The 13961-nt window shown below is 52.0% G+C and overlaps 1 protein-coding gene across 2 annotated transcripts in view; it reads left to right on the top strand.

Annotated features, from left to right (window-relative positions):
• The first annotated feature begins 7659 nt into the window (after window positions 1-7659).
• The window catches only part of TBL1X (transducin beta like 1 X-linked), a 202025-nt gene continuing 195723 nt past the window's right edge, over window positions 7660-13961 (top strand). The window contains exon 1 of one of the 2 annotated variants that reach the window (XM_059385756.1): window positions 7660-7778. The gene's annotated coding sequence lies outside the window, so the exon portion shown is untranslated. Of the gene's footprint in view, window positions 7779-9461; window positions 9548-13961 lie in introns of those variants that run through there. The other variant, XM_059385755.1, reaches the window with a different exon arrangement.

Genomic DNA, 13961 nt, shown 5'->3' with positions numbered 1-13961 from the left:
TTCTCATTGTTATCTCAAAAGCACATTAAAATGATCTCTCCCTTCCTCACTCCCTTAGGGACATTTTAAGAATTTTACCTGACAGATTTCTGGTCTTACCAAGTGGCGGTGATGTGGTCAAAAGAACAACAAACAAAAAGACATCCTTTACGCAGGCAGGCACGGCAGAAAACAGCCCTGGGGTGTAATTTCTTCGAGTTATACAGTGTTTTCCTCCAACCTTCTAGGTTTCCTTCCTTCCTTCTTTCCTTTCTTTAATATTTTATTTATTCCCTTGAAATAGAGAAACAGAGAGAGAAAGAGAGCTCCAGGGCAGGGTGAGGAACAGAGGGAGAAGCAGACTCCATGCTGAGCAGAGAGCCAGATGTGGGACTTGACCCCACAACCCTGAGATCATGACCTGCGCCAAAGGCAGACGCCTAACTGACTGAGCCACCCAAGGTGACTGTCTGCCTGCCTTCCTTTCTTTTTTTTTTGTTTTTTTGTTTTTGAGGTTAATTTTATTGAGGCATAATTTACATACAATAAAGTCTACCCTTCCAAGTACAGTTGTATGAGTTTGGACCAACACTTACTGTGATGTAACCTGCACCGAAATCAAGACTTAGGACAACTTGGTTACCCGCTCCTGCCCCCTCTCCCCAGATTGCCCCCCTGGCCCTCTATAGTCAATGTCTCTCCTGATGTCCACCCCTGGAAACCATTTTCTCTGGAAAGCCATTCTAGAAAGCCATATCCTGTAAATGGAATCATGGAGAAAGCTGGGCTTTGAGACACTGGTTCTTCCACTTAGCGATCGGCGTGGGCCACGCAGGGGCCTGAAGCTGGGTCCTCGTTAGGGCTCATTACCGCCTCGCCTAGGGAAACACCTAGTTCTCTTATCCCTTCCTCTGTCAAAGGACAGCTGGGTTGTTTCCAGGTTCTGGCAACTCTGAGAAAGCTATTTGCGTACCGATTTTTTGTCTGAACTCAAGTTTTCCTTTCTCTTGGGTTTATGATGAGGATGGGCTTTCCGGGGCCTATAGGCGTTTGACACACGTCTGATCTTATCAGGTGGCTGATCATTTTGTAAAAACAACATCAAAAAGGCTTTGTGACAAAGGCGGGGGCGGGGGGAGCGGAATGCAGAGGGGTACGGGGGTGGGGGATGCGGGGAGGCAAACGTTCCTCCTCTGTGTGGCTTCACCTGTGCCTTTCTCGAAACTGCTGGATTTTCTTTGTCAGTGTGGCCTCGTGCTTCGCTTTGTGGGAGATGAGCTTTGGGCGGCAACTATTTATAAAACCAGCCTCTTCTTCTGCTTGTTCTCTCCAGCCAGTTTTAAACACTCAAGGCACACGTGGAAACAAAGGGAGAGGAAGAAAAAGCACGTCACTTCTTATAAGGAAATATGCTTACCAAAGGATGAGAAGAGGAGGAGTGGCCTTTGGAGAATTATCATCTCCTGCTGTTTTGTAGCCGTGAGGGCTGGGTGTTATCTGGGCCGAACTGGAACTCTCGCCGGTGCTGGGCACTTGGAGTCCGTCTGGGCTGTGTGTTCTGTTCGTGTGTTCTGCGGGTTGCTGGGTGGGCGGGCTGTGAAATGATTCACTGACTGATAGGCAACAAGAATTTGCGTCCGAAAGACCATGCGTGGGGCGCCTGGGGGGCTCGGGTGGTGAAGCGACTGCCTTTGGCTCTGGTCATGATCCCAGGGTCCTGGGGATCCAGCCCCCTGCTGCGCTCGCGGCTCAATGGAGAGTCTGCTTCCCTTTCTCCCTGTGTTCCTGCTTGTGTTCCCTCTTTCGCTGTCTCTCTCTGTCAAATAAATAAATAAAATCTTGGGGGGCATATAAAAGGACCTTGCCAAGGAGAGATCATGATGGCTAATGGAAGTTGGCCCAATCTAATCCCTGGAAATTGGAACAGGAAGGCAAGAGAACAGCAGGTGGGAATTATGCGAAGTGTGTCCCATGCCAGGGAATGTGGGCTCTGGCCATTGAATGTCCCCAGGGCCTGCGGGAGAACCCCAGCCCTGCCAGCACCTTGATACTAGTTAGCCCTGTGGTTCCCACCTCCAGAAAGGTCAGATAATAACGTTGCTTTGCAGCCACTGGGCGTGTGTGGATTTGCTGCAGCAGCGATAGGAAACCCGTACACCTACTAACCTGAGACTCAACCGGCTACCTCTGTAAAATGGGTATCTTCATAATTGTATCTCCTCCCACCATTTCATAGGTTGTGAGGATGATGGGTGAGGTCATCTTGAAAATGTTTAGAAAACTGAGAAAACTCTGTGAGGTAGGGGAAAATGTAGATTTCCATAGTCTCGGTGCTCCCTTTGCGCACCATTGTGTGCGCCTATCAGGATGCGATTAATTTTGCTGAGTCTTTCTGATGATCTTTCCTCTCCCCAAGTACGTTGCTGTGCCCTAGCTGTACGCCTTTTTGCTCTTCCAGAATCCATCAACATCCACCAACAGGATGAGTCTGCTTCCTAAAGACAATCTGTGCTTTTTTTCTACTATCATTGTCTTCCTCCTTTTTCTTAAATATGAGAAAAAGTGCCTTTTTTTTTTTTTTGTGGACCCCAGCACAAGGCTTGAACCCATGACCCTGAGATCAAGACCTGAGCCAAAATCAAGAGTCAATGTTTAACCAACTGAGCCACCCAGATGCCCCCCCAAGAAGGGGCTTCTTAATTTAACTTAATCTGAAAGACTTTTTTGGGGGAAAAAAAAAGCACCCTAATGAAGATAAAAAAATTTTGTAGGAAAAGTTAACAAGTTATGTGAAGAACGTTGAGTCACTCAGTCTCTCAGAAACAAGGGTCGGCAAACTTTCCGGAGCCTGCCAGAGAATACACGTTATATATGTTTTGTGGGCCATAAGGTATGATATGTATCAGCCACGGATTCTGCAGTCATGCACCAGAAGCAGTAAAGGTATTTTCGTGGGTATTTTTGTGTTGCAATGGAACTTTACTGATGGGCACTGAAATTCAAATTTCAGATAATTTTCACATGTCACCAAGTATCAGTCTTCTGTTGATTCTCAACCCCCCCCCCCCCAGTCTTTTAAAAATGTATCTATAGGGGCACCCGGGTGGCTCAGTGGGTTAAGTGACTGCCTTTGGCTCAGGTCATGATTCCAGCATCGTAGAATCGAGCCCAGCATGCCTCCGGCTTTCTGCTCAGCGGGGAGCTGGCTTCTCCCTCTCCCCCTGCCTGCTCTCCTCCCTACTTGTGCTGCATTTTTATTTGTCAAATAAATGAATAAAATCATACAAAAAAAGATTTAAAAAAATGTATCCTTAGCTTGTGGGTTGTACGGACACAGGTATAGGAGCCCTTGTCGGCGCGTTCCTGTCCTAGAAGAGATGCTCCATTAAGGTAGGGAGTTTAATCTGTGATCCCTCGTTCCCAGGGCTCGGCACCGTAGGCCTGCCAGGTTCAGATCCCCTCTCTGTCTTATCTTTTGATATTTTTGTTCATCAGGGAGGGTGCTGTGGTTTTTTGGTTTTGTTTGTTTTGCATTAATCGTGAGTTTTAGAATTGGCGTTATAATAGTAATCAACCTGAGTATGGTTTTGGTGTTCCCTTAAACTCACCTCACCTTAATGTCACAGTCCAGGTCCCATGGGAGGGGTCCGTGGTGGGGACGGCGGCATGAATGAGTCCTCGGGTGGCAGGGTCAGAGAGGAGCAAGGAATCCGGCTTCCCTTTCCTCCCCGGGCAGCAAGACTGCCCGGAGAGCTTTCAGGAGGTCTATGTACATACATGGGTAGAAACTCTGCCGCTTCAGGATCCCTCATCACTGACTGAAATTCAGCGTTTCAGACAACTCGGAATATCTATATTCCTCTCGGGTGAATGACGGGAACATTAACAGTATTTTTAATTTGTTGCCAATTTGTCAACGAGAAAAGTCTGGTCTATTTTTAGAGCAGGTTACAGTTGAAGCACATTTGGTTGATACGTATCACTATTTTGAAATGACAGAAGTTATTAGAGCTACTTCTAGAGCTCGCTGTTGGAAGGATTGAGAAGGAGGCACTTGTATTACGATATGAGAATTCTAAAATATATTTGATAACTATATTCTGACATAATTGGGTTTCTTTGGAATCCTGTGTATTCTTTTATGTGTTTTTTGCGTTTAGAAAGAAGAGTCACTGAATTAAGGTCTAAGGCATAGAAATGGTTCTGATTCTGAAACCGCCCTGATTCTTCAGGGTCAGTCCTCTCCTCTTAATATTGGAGGTAAAAATCCCTGCCCTCCAATATTGCTGGGAGGGTCAGATCTGGTACCCTGCAGAAATACTCCATACCAAATGCAATTGTTCTCAGAACTCAAATGATGTGAACTGAATGTGACATTCCAAATGGAAAGAAAGAAAGCGAGCAAGAAAGCAACGACTCACATGCATTCGTCTGCTCTAGCCAGCATAAGAAAGCACCACGGCCTGGGTAGTTTAAATAGAATTTTATTTTCTCACAATCCTGGGATGCTGGAAGTTCAATACCAAGGTGTCGGCTGGGGTGATTTCTCCTGGGGTCTCTCTCCTCGACGTCCTCACATTGTCCTTCTTCTGTGCGTGTCTATGTCATAACAACTTTTCTTATAAGGACACCAGTCATGGTGGATAACAGCCTACCCTAATGACTGCATTTAATGAATTTACCACTTTGAAGGCTGTGTCTCCAAATATAGTCACATTCCAAGGGACTGGGGCCTACGGCTTCCTTTTATGATTTTGGGGGGAGGGTAGAGAGCACAATATCCTATCATCGTCATATTATCATATGATCATTCACTTATTATCGCATTAACAAAAGCACTGGTGCCGATCCAGGTCGAGGAGAACCAAGGGGGCTGTCCTCAAAACCACGGCACGTGAGGACCTCTTCATCCTGTCGTGTTTAATTCTCCAAGTAACATCTCATGGGCAACCGCCAGCTACCTCCAGCTCCTTGCACAGTCTGTTTCCAGTCTCTCTAAGGAAGATTGGAGGCAAAGCCCCAGAGCAAAGAAAGGCTTGATGTCCACAGAGTGAAGTGGGAAGACACACAGGCCCCCTGCTCGGTTCATAAGGAAAGATCCCAGTGGGCACCCACCGAAAGCTGAGACGTGCTCTGGGAACGTCAAAGAAGGATCCTTGCCCACACCAGCCGGTCAGCCTGGAGAATCACAGGGCTCCCTGAGTGGGCCACTCATGGAAACAAATACCGGCCTTCGTGTTTGGAATCTCTGAAGGTCAGACGAGCCCAGGGGAAATTAGATAGTGGAGTCCATGAAAACCGGACAGTAAATCTCATGAGAAGTTTGATACCTCTTCCTACTCCTTTTTTTTTACCCCAAAAGAATGGGCTTTTTTTTTTTTTTAAAGAACAGTTTTAAATCTAGAAAACAATTTAGCATATAGTACAGAATTATCTGCCTTTCACAGATAATTTCCAGTTTCCAGTGCTAACATCTTTCCTAAGTGTGGTGCATGTGTTACAATTAATGAATCAATACCGATAAAATCCAGAGTTTAGGTTAGAGTTCACTGCTGTGCGTGCAGTTCCAAGTGTTTGGACAATGAAAAAAGTCTGCATCCGCTGTTACAGGACCATTTGGAATAATGTCATTGCCCTGAAAATGCCCTATGCTTCCTCTGTCCATCACTTGTCTCTCCTGTCCACAACTCATGGCTTCCACCGAACTTTTTTTATTTTGGCCCTTTCTAGAGTATAACAGGGTTGGAAGCATGTAGCAGATAGGCTTTTCAGATTAGCTTTTTTCCCTTAGTGATATGCATTTAAAGTTCCTCCCTGTCTTTTCAGGGCTTGCTAGCTCATTTCTTTTCATGGCTCAATGATATTCTGTCGTATGGAAGGGCCACATTTTCTCCATTCACCTACTGAAGGGCACAACTTGGCGGCTTTCTGTGTTTGGCCATTTTGAGTAAAGCTACGATAAACATGACCGTGTGGGTTTTGTGTAGACATGTTTTCAGCTTAGTTGGGTAAATACCTAGGAGCACAATTGCTGGGTTATATGGTAAGAGTAGGTCTAGCATTTGGAAAATGCTGTCTTCCTAAGTGGCCATACAATTTTGTATTCCATGGGCTAGGTATGAAAGTTCCTGTTGCTGGGGATCCTGGTAGCATTTGGTGGGGGGCTGAGGTGGGGGGGAGAGGGGCCATTTTAATAGGTGTGAGATGGTGTTTTGTTTTATTTATTTTTTAAAGGTTATTTATTTAAGTAATCTCCATGCCCAATGTGGGGGCTCAAACTCATAACCCTGAGATCAAGAGTCACACACTCCTCCCAGGGAGCCAGCCAGGTGCCCTGTGTATTTTGTTCTAATGTGCAATTTCCTAGTGATAGACGATGTTCAGCATATTTTCATATGCTTCTTTGCCGCTTGTATATCTCTTTGGTGAGCTATTTCTAGATCTTTTGCCCATTTTAAAATATGGTTGTTTTCTTATTGAGTTTTAAAAGTTCTTTGTATATTTTGGACACAATCCTTTATCAGATATGGATTTTGCAAATATTTTCTCCCAGTCTGTGGCTTCTTTTCATTCTCCTAATGGTGGCTTTTGCAGATCAGGTGTTTTTAATTTTGATGAAGTTCAACTTAACATTTTTTTTTTTTCTTTAATGGATCATGCTTTGGGTGTTCTATCTTAAAAACTCACTGCTAAACCTGAGGTCATTTAGATTTTCTCCTGTGTTCCTTCTAGAAGTTTGATAGTTTTGCCTTTTACCTTTAGACCTATGATTCATTTTGAGTCAGTTTTTATGAAAAGCATAAGGTGTATAGCTAGATTCTTATTTTTTGCATATGGAGGTCCAGTTTTTCGAGAACCATTTGTTAAAAGGCATTAAAATGCCTTTGCTCCTTTCCTCATAGGACACACGTTTGAGAAATCTGCAAAACACATGCGATGAAACCGTCTCATGTACCCCCTCTCTACCAGCCACCTAGCATTTCCGAGAAAGAGGAATTTCAGCGACATCACGATAAACGTAGGCGGTCTATTTTGCTGTCTGGGGTCTTACAAAGTCCCTTAGGGTTCCTAGGATAAGCTCTGTTCCTGACTTGCAAGAAGACCTTCGGGATTGTAGGGACGTTACCAAAGAGACAGGATGGATTCTGAGCTCCCTTGCAATGTTCGTTACCGAAGGCCAGCTGTAAAAATTGGTCACAGCCGTCCTAGTTTGGAGTGAGGATTTCCACCGGTTTCCTATACTTTAAATGACTGGCACCTGCCAAGTAATCAAAACATACAAAGAGGCCTTTCCCGCAAGTTCAGCTAGGCATTTCCAAGCAGCTAACGAGAGGCAGGGCCGGCGAGGCAGAGGGCCAGTTCGGCTGCGCGGCTACTCGAGAGTGTGCGGTAGCCGAGGGCCGCGTCCCCGTAAAGCCGAGAGCTGTAATGATGTCAACTTGTTATTTACTTTCCAAATCTGAATGACTGAGCAAGGCGAAAGGAGAATCAATCAACCACAATGTGACCCTACAGGCGGAAAAAACGCAGCGCTCCCACCAGCAGGCGGTGGGGGAGGGGAAGCACGTGTAACCGGGGCAGGGTTGCATCATGAGCTCGCTCGGGCTCTCGATTGCACCCTCGGTTTTTCGATTGCATGTAATACCTCAGCATCAGTCCGCACAAGCCCAGGGAGCCGGGGAGCAACGAAGGGCAGGCTCAAGGGAAGGCCCCCCCACGTCCTTTTGGGGACCCTTGAATGGCAACTGATACATATTAAGACACAATCTATTCTGCTGATTCACAATTATGGAGACAGTGTAAGTGTGTATTTTTTATTGATGTGCTCTAATAATGGTGTAGCAACAGTCGTTTTTACATCAGTGACGTTTTACTGCAATATTTTTAGGTCCGCCTTTTTGAGGGAGGACCAGCCCCTTAAAAACTCACCTCGGGACCCCCCCCAACAACCTGAACAACAAATGGTCTAGTGTCCCAGGAAGGAGCAAGTGAGGTTACAGTTTAAAATTCTGAGTGTACTGGACTCTGCGCGCAAAGCTCATTATACACCAAAGGGAGGGGCAAAGTTATCTTAAAATATTCAACAAAGCAGACGCTGAAGTGCTGGGTGGTGGGCGCGGTGTCTGTTTAATTGAATTAAGACCGCGAGTGGTGGGCCGGGGTCTCCAAACTGGGGAGGAGGACGAAGCTCCGGGGACTTTGGTGTGCCAGGGCCAAGCCAAATAAGCCATTGCAACATAAAACCCTTTGCAAAGCCTGTGGGTGGAGTGGGGGGTCGGGCGTGGAGAGGCCCGAGGGCCCAGGTACCCCTAACTCCAGAGGCCCAGACCCCTCCTCTAAGGAGCTCCTGGCCTCTACTTATGTGTGCCCGAGTTTTTCTCCCCAAGCGTTTCTGGTTCTTTCCGGGAGGTGTTTTGCAAAGGTCGAGGCTCCGCCTGAGTCTCCACTTTTTTGGGAGGGGGGGAAGAGGCCTTTGGGGTGTCCTCTGAGCAGCCCATTTTGAGACAGATGCACCCTCGGGCAGCTTGCAGGGGGTTGTTAGGGCCGCCGAGGAGCTTCTTTTTTGAGGTGGAGGAGGGTAACACTCTAGCTGTGGTTCGGGTTCCCCTCCCCCCACTGGAAACCGCGGGGGTGGTGGCCCGGGTTCCTGTCCCCTCTTGGCAGTGGGGGGAAAGGCAGAGTTTGGGAATGGGACTGCGTGGGGGTAGGCCCGCGTTCACTTCATCCCCCTTGGAGGCCACGGGGAAAGGGAGAGGTCCGAGTTCCCCCCACCCACGCTAGGGTGGGGGCCAGGGGAGAGCGCGGGGTGAAGGGCTGAGTAGGGTCGCAGATTCCCCCACCGTGGGGTAGGGTAGGGGCTGGATTGGGACTCCGGGCCTCCCCAGAAGCCGTGGGGGGTGCGGATTCTCACCCCTTCCTTCGCCGTGGGGGGAGGGGCAGGCCTAGCGTCCCCTCCCGCGGCCGTGGGGGAGGGGCAGGATTAGGACGCGGGCCCCCCCCCCAGGACGCAGGGGCGGGGCCAAGTGGACTCGGGTTCCCCTCCCCCGGCCGTGGGGGAGGGGACGGGTTGGGGGTTGGGGAGCGCTTCCCCCCCCCCCGGCCGTTGGGGAGGGGCCGGCCCGGGCGGCGGCGGCGGCGGCCCCCCTGGAAGTCCTCCCGGCCGGGGTCGGCGCGCTGGCGGCCGCTCCCCCCCACCCCCCACCCGGAGGTCACTGCCCGTGCCGGTCCCTCCCGCCGTCCCGCCCTCTCCCGCCGCCGCCGCCGCCGCCGCTCCCGCCCCAGCCCCCCCCACTCTCCGCTCTCGGGAGCGAGGAGCCGCCAGCGCCCCCGCCCCGCCGCCGCCGCCGCAGCGCCCTCGGCCGCCATTCGGCACCCGAAACTTTCCAGCGCCCGCGCCTCTCGGGGACTCGCGGCGGCGGCGGGGCGGGGGCGGCCCGGGGGCGGCGCGCGGCTGCTCCGGGGCGCCGGGCCCTCCTCGGCCGCGGCACGGCCCGGGCTCGGCGACGGCCGGCGGCGGGGAGGCTCGGAGCGCGGCGGCGCCGCCACAAGTTGCGCTGCGAGCGGCGAGGTGAGTGCGCGGGGCTCCGGCGGCCGGGCGCGGGGCGGGGGGCGCAAACTTCTCCGGCGGGGGGGGGGGGGGGGGGGCGGGCGGCGGGGGGGGGGGGGGGGGGCGGCGGGCGGGCGGCGCGGGGCGGCCGCCGCGGCTCTGGAGGGACGGGTCCCCAAGTGCGCCCGGGCTTCGGGCCGGGGTACGGCGCGCTCCCTGCAGGCTGAACAATACCCCGCTGCGGCCGCTCCCCGAAGTGCCGGCGCGCCGGGGGCGGGGGCGGGGGGGCGGCGTGGGGAGGGGGCGGCGGCCGGTAAGTTTGGGGGAGCGCCCGGCCCGGCCCCCGGGGTCCCTTTGTCTGCCGGTTCTGGGGCCGGCGGGGCGGACCTGCGCCGCCGCGGGATCCCCCCCGTGGGGGAGGGGCGCCCATTCATCCCCGGGCGCCCGGGACCGGGTGGCAGCGCGGCCGCGCGCGGCGGAGTGAGGGGCGGGCGAGGCGGCGCGGCGCGGCCCGGCGGCTGCTCCGTTTCCGAGACGCGGAAACTGTCAAGGAAGTCCGGGGCTCCCGGCCGGAGCGAGGGCACCCGGCTGAGGGCGACATCCGCGCGCGCGGGCGCGTTTGTGTGTGTGTGTGTGTGTGTGTGTGCGCGCGCGCGCGCGCGTGGGGCGGGGGTGGGGGGCGCCCCTGGCGAGGCTGGGTCTGCCGAGCTTGGCCTGGACAGGGTGCAGACCTGTTGCTCCTAGGGCTCGGGGGACGGGTGCCCCCAGGTCGGTGTCGTGGGCTGTGCTCCCCAGGGGGCACCGTCCCTGCGTGGGGGGGGGCGATGCCGGGAGCGCCGTGGGGTGCGCCTTTGGGTGTGGGTGCCCGCCTGCTGTATGACAGTTTGGGGTCGCTAGAGACCCGCCCGCGCGGGGGTAGGGCCTGGGCTTCACGTGCGCCGCCCGAGCGCGCGGTCAGGCCTCGGCCCCGGCTCGCTGCACGGCCTGGCCTTCCCCGAGCCAAGTGCGCTGGAAATTCCACAAAGTTAGAGGCGGAGGCGGGTTTCTCGTACTCCCCCTAGTCGGGGATGTCGTGGGGCAGAAGCCCTAAAGACCCAGAATCCCACCGCCTGCTGCTCCGGCAGCCGCTTCTGGTTGGCACGGTCCCATGGGGCTCGACCCGACTTCTGGCTGTTTTTCTCTCCCGACGCGCCGCCCCAGTCCCCGGTGTAACCTGGAAGGGGAGGGGCGGGACTCCGGATGGGAGGGGGAGGGGTCGGGGCGAGGGGAGCGCCCTGCGAAGGTCCCCGGCGGCGGCTTCCGGGTGGCAGTCGGCTCTCCCCGATTTTATAAAAAGTTTCCAACTTGTCATTCCTAGAGAAGAGGCGATGAGCGGGGCCGGAATGCTGAGTATGGCACAGGAAGACATTAAGATGACACTTTTATTTTAGAGGATCCTAGTGGTTCAGATGGGCTGCAGATTCTGCAGAAAACTACCCAGCCGGATGACTAATCCGGGGATAAAAGTTGAAGTTCATTATTTGACCCACTTATTAAAACGGGTCTTAAGGGGATTCCAGTCCTTAAGTGAACACACACCTGGGGGACAAACCCCGAGATTTTTAGGTATTTTACTGGGCGGCGTGCACTTGGGGACAAAGTAGTATTCGCTGGATCATCTGGGGCTGGCTTTTCCTTTTGCTTGTGTGCAGGGCTTCATCAGTCCGCCAGTTACCCACACCCAGGTTTCCTCACCCTTCCTGAGTGTTTGAATGTTTTAATGGGCTGAGTAGGGATGGAGCGGCTCTCAGGTCCTGGTTGGTCTTAATCTGACCTTCACCCTGGGAGCTCTAGACGCCTCACCCGGAGGAGGCATCAGGAGTTTCCAGGAACCCACTGTCGGGAGGGGGACCAGTGGTTCTGCAAAGAGGTGGACAGAGCCCTTGAATCCAACTTTGTCTTGACACTTACTGCTTGGCTGGAAACCCAACCTTTGTCCCCATTTGGCCTAAAACGGTGAAGGGCCTGCTGCTGACCTTGAAGGCCTGGAGCTTTTCTGAGCATCATTTCTGTGTATGTAAAACTAAAAAAAGGGAATTGAAATCGTGGTCCTCACTGTGTATGGTGCAGACAGCAAGAATGTGTAAGTTTTCCTAAAACGGTAAAGCGGCCTGTACATGTTAGTTTTGCTGTTCCACAAATCGAATAATTGTCTTTACGCTCTTTGAGTGCCGTGCACTTAATGCTGCGTGCGTAGCGATTATTATTTTTATTCTGCAGAGAGAACACTGACTTGTGAACGCAGGGCGGAGAGAGGATTGTCTGATTCCCGAAGCCCAGCTCTTACGCTGGCTGTTCCTGTTTTTATGTCTGCCTGGCATGAGTTTTCACGTTTGGACAGCTAAAGCTCTCCAGATGACATACACACATTCACAAACGGGGATCTGCGGTGAAATCCGTGAACAGCTACAGACATAGCTGCACGGAATCAAGAGGCTTTGACCACGGTGGAGAAATGGCTTTCATAACTTCGTTGTCCGGTAGGGTAACCACCGGCCACATGTGAACATGGAGATTCAAGTTAATTAAAACTCTGTAAAATTAACGGTACTTTCAGTTTCTGAAGCCGTAATTTACGTACTTAGTGGCCACAGTATTAATTAGCGCAGTCTACACGGAAAGTTAGGTGAGAGGGTGCAGCTTTGTAGTTACTGCAACGAAATCTTAATAATTACTGTACTTTTGTTGGGGGAGAGGAGAAGCTATACAAGTTTGAATTAATTCACAGGTAAACTTAGCAAAAACAAAAAGGACCCATTTCCGCAGGTGATTGACCCAGGAAAGTGATTTCAGCGAATGGGTTCCTTTTTTTTTTTTTTCCTTCCTCTTATGTAGGCTCCAATGTTCAGGCCCGGATGTGGGGCTTGAACTCACGACTCTGAGATCAAAAGTTGCGGGCTCTACTGACGGAGCCAGCCCGCCTCAAGTGAATGATTCTTAACTTGCAGTTGAGAGCTGTGGTTTTGGATTGGGGTGCTTTGGATCAGTTTTGAATTAGAAAACCAGGACTCCGGGCCAGAGTCCCTCCCTGAGCCAGTAGCCCTGGGGGAGTGGGGTTGGAATCTCTGTATTGGTTTCCCCTTTGGAAAAAAGACATAGTTGTTGGCTGGTCCCCAAGATGCCGACCTAAGGAGAGTGTGGTAAGCATCTCCTGGGCTTGGGGAGCCCACGCTGTTAGTCTTGGGGAGGCCCTGTGTGGGTGATGGCAGGCGAGGCCCTGCCGTATGTATTGTAACCTTCGCTTACCGTGGATGCCGCGGGACTGTCAGCACCCCCGCCCCCGTGAAGTTTGAGTCTTGAGTCTTGAGGTCAGAATCTTCCAAATTAAAAAGGCTGATAGGAAATCTTTCCAACAAAGTGAGCTTCCACAATTCTCAAAGTATATATATATATATTTTTAATGGCTGAGTGCTATAGCTGTTTCCTGGACTCCAGTTCCTGAGTCAGGGTGTTCTTTTTACTACTTAGTTGATGTGTCCTTTTCACAGTTCTTTGTATTTTTTACAGTAATGGGTTAGAAATTTTATTTGTAAATGAGGGTTGGGACCCAGTTTGGGGGGGGGGGGACTCAATTTGGTGGGTATCCGAGTGGTGACTTCAGATGACCTTTCTGCCCTCTGTCCTCACTCACCGGTGCTTCCTCAGGGCTCTGCTGTGACGGTCAGCGTTCGGCTGCAAGTATTTATTAAATATCAAAGTTCTCCCCCATTATTTCCCAGAGAAGGGAGAGGGGCCTCTGCCAAGGGAGGCCGGGCCTGGAAAAGCCGCCCCGATTTCCCGGCCCTGCACCCGTGGCTCTGCCAGGTCTAGCTCCCAGCCTAGGTGACAGTCACAGAGTCTCTGTGTCCAACATGATGCTGTCTCAGCTGTGGTTTCCTGATACCTTGTATTTGTGCCCCCCGCAATAATGGGCTACATCCAATAAGACAATGTTTCACTCTTAAAAACATTGAAAAAATAGTTTCCATGAGGAAGCAAGACTAGAGTCATTTTGTAAACACTTCTTGTTTTTAAACTTGGAACGATAATCTCCTCCCCCGCAACTGTTTTGAGGATGAAGGCAGTAAAGGGCCTCCTGAGCAGAGACTGGGACGTGCGCTTCCCCCCGGGGTCTGGCCCTCCATGGCCCTCCCCCTCCTCATCCTTTCCACGGGGCCTGACCACACCGACTGCGTTGGCCAGATTGGCACAGTGAGACCCAGCAAAGCCAGAATAAGAGCTGGATGTGGGAATGGCCTTGCCAAGTCAACATGTTTACTCGGTCGAGAGGGTCTGAGAAAACGCATTGCAGACCTCAAGGGAAAAAGCGCTGTCACTAAGGAATTCGCTCCCCGGCTGGCTTCTGGACCCGGGTGCAGGGAACTTGACTAAAGATGGTCCTGTGCCCTCTGGGCAT

The sequence above is a fragment of the Mustela nigripes genome, chromosome X, assembly GCF_022355385.1.
Source record: "Mustela nigripes isolate SB6536 chromosome X, MUSNIG.SB6536, whole genome shotgun sequence".
In the NCBI taxonomy this organism is placed as follows: Eukaryota; Metazoa; Chordata; class Mammalia; order Carnivora; family Mustelidae; genus Mustela; species Mustela nigripes.
The sequence above is the reverse complement of the archived record's forward strand: the minus strand, read 5'-3'. Positions and strand labels throughout refer to the sequence as shown.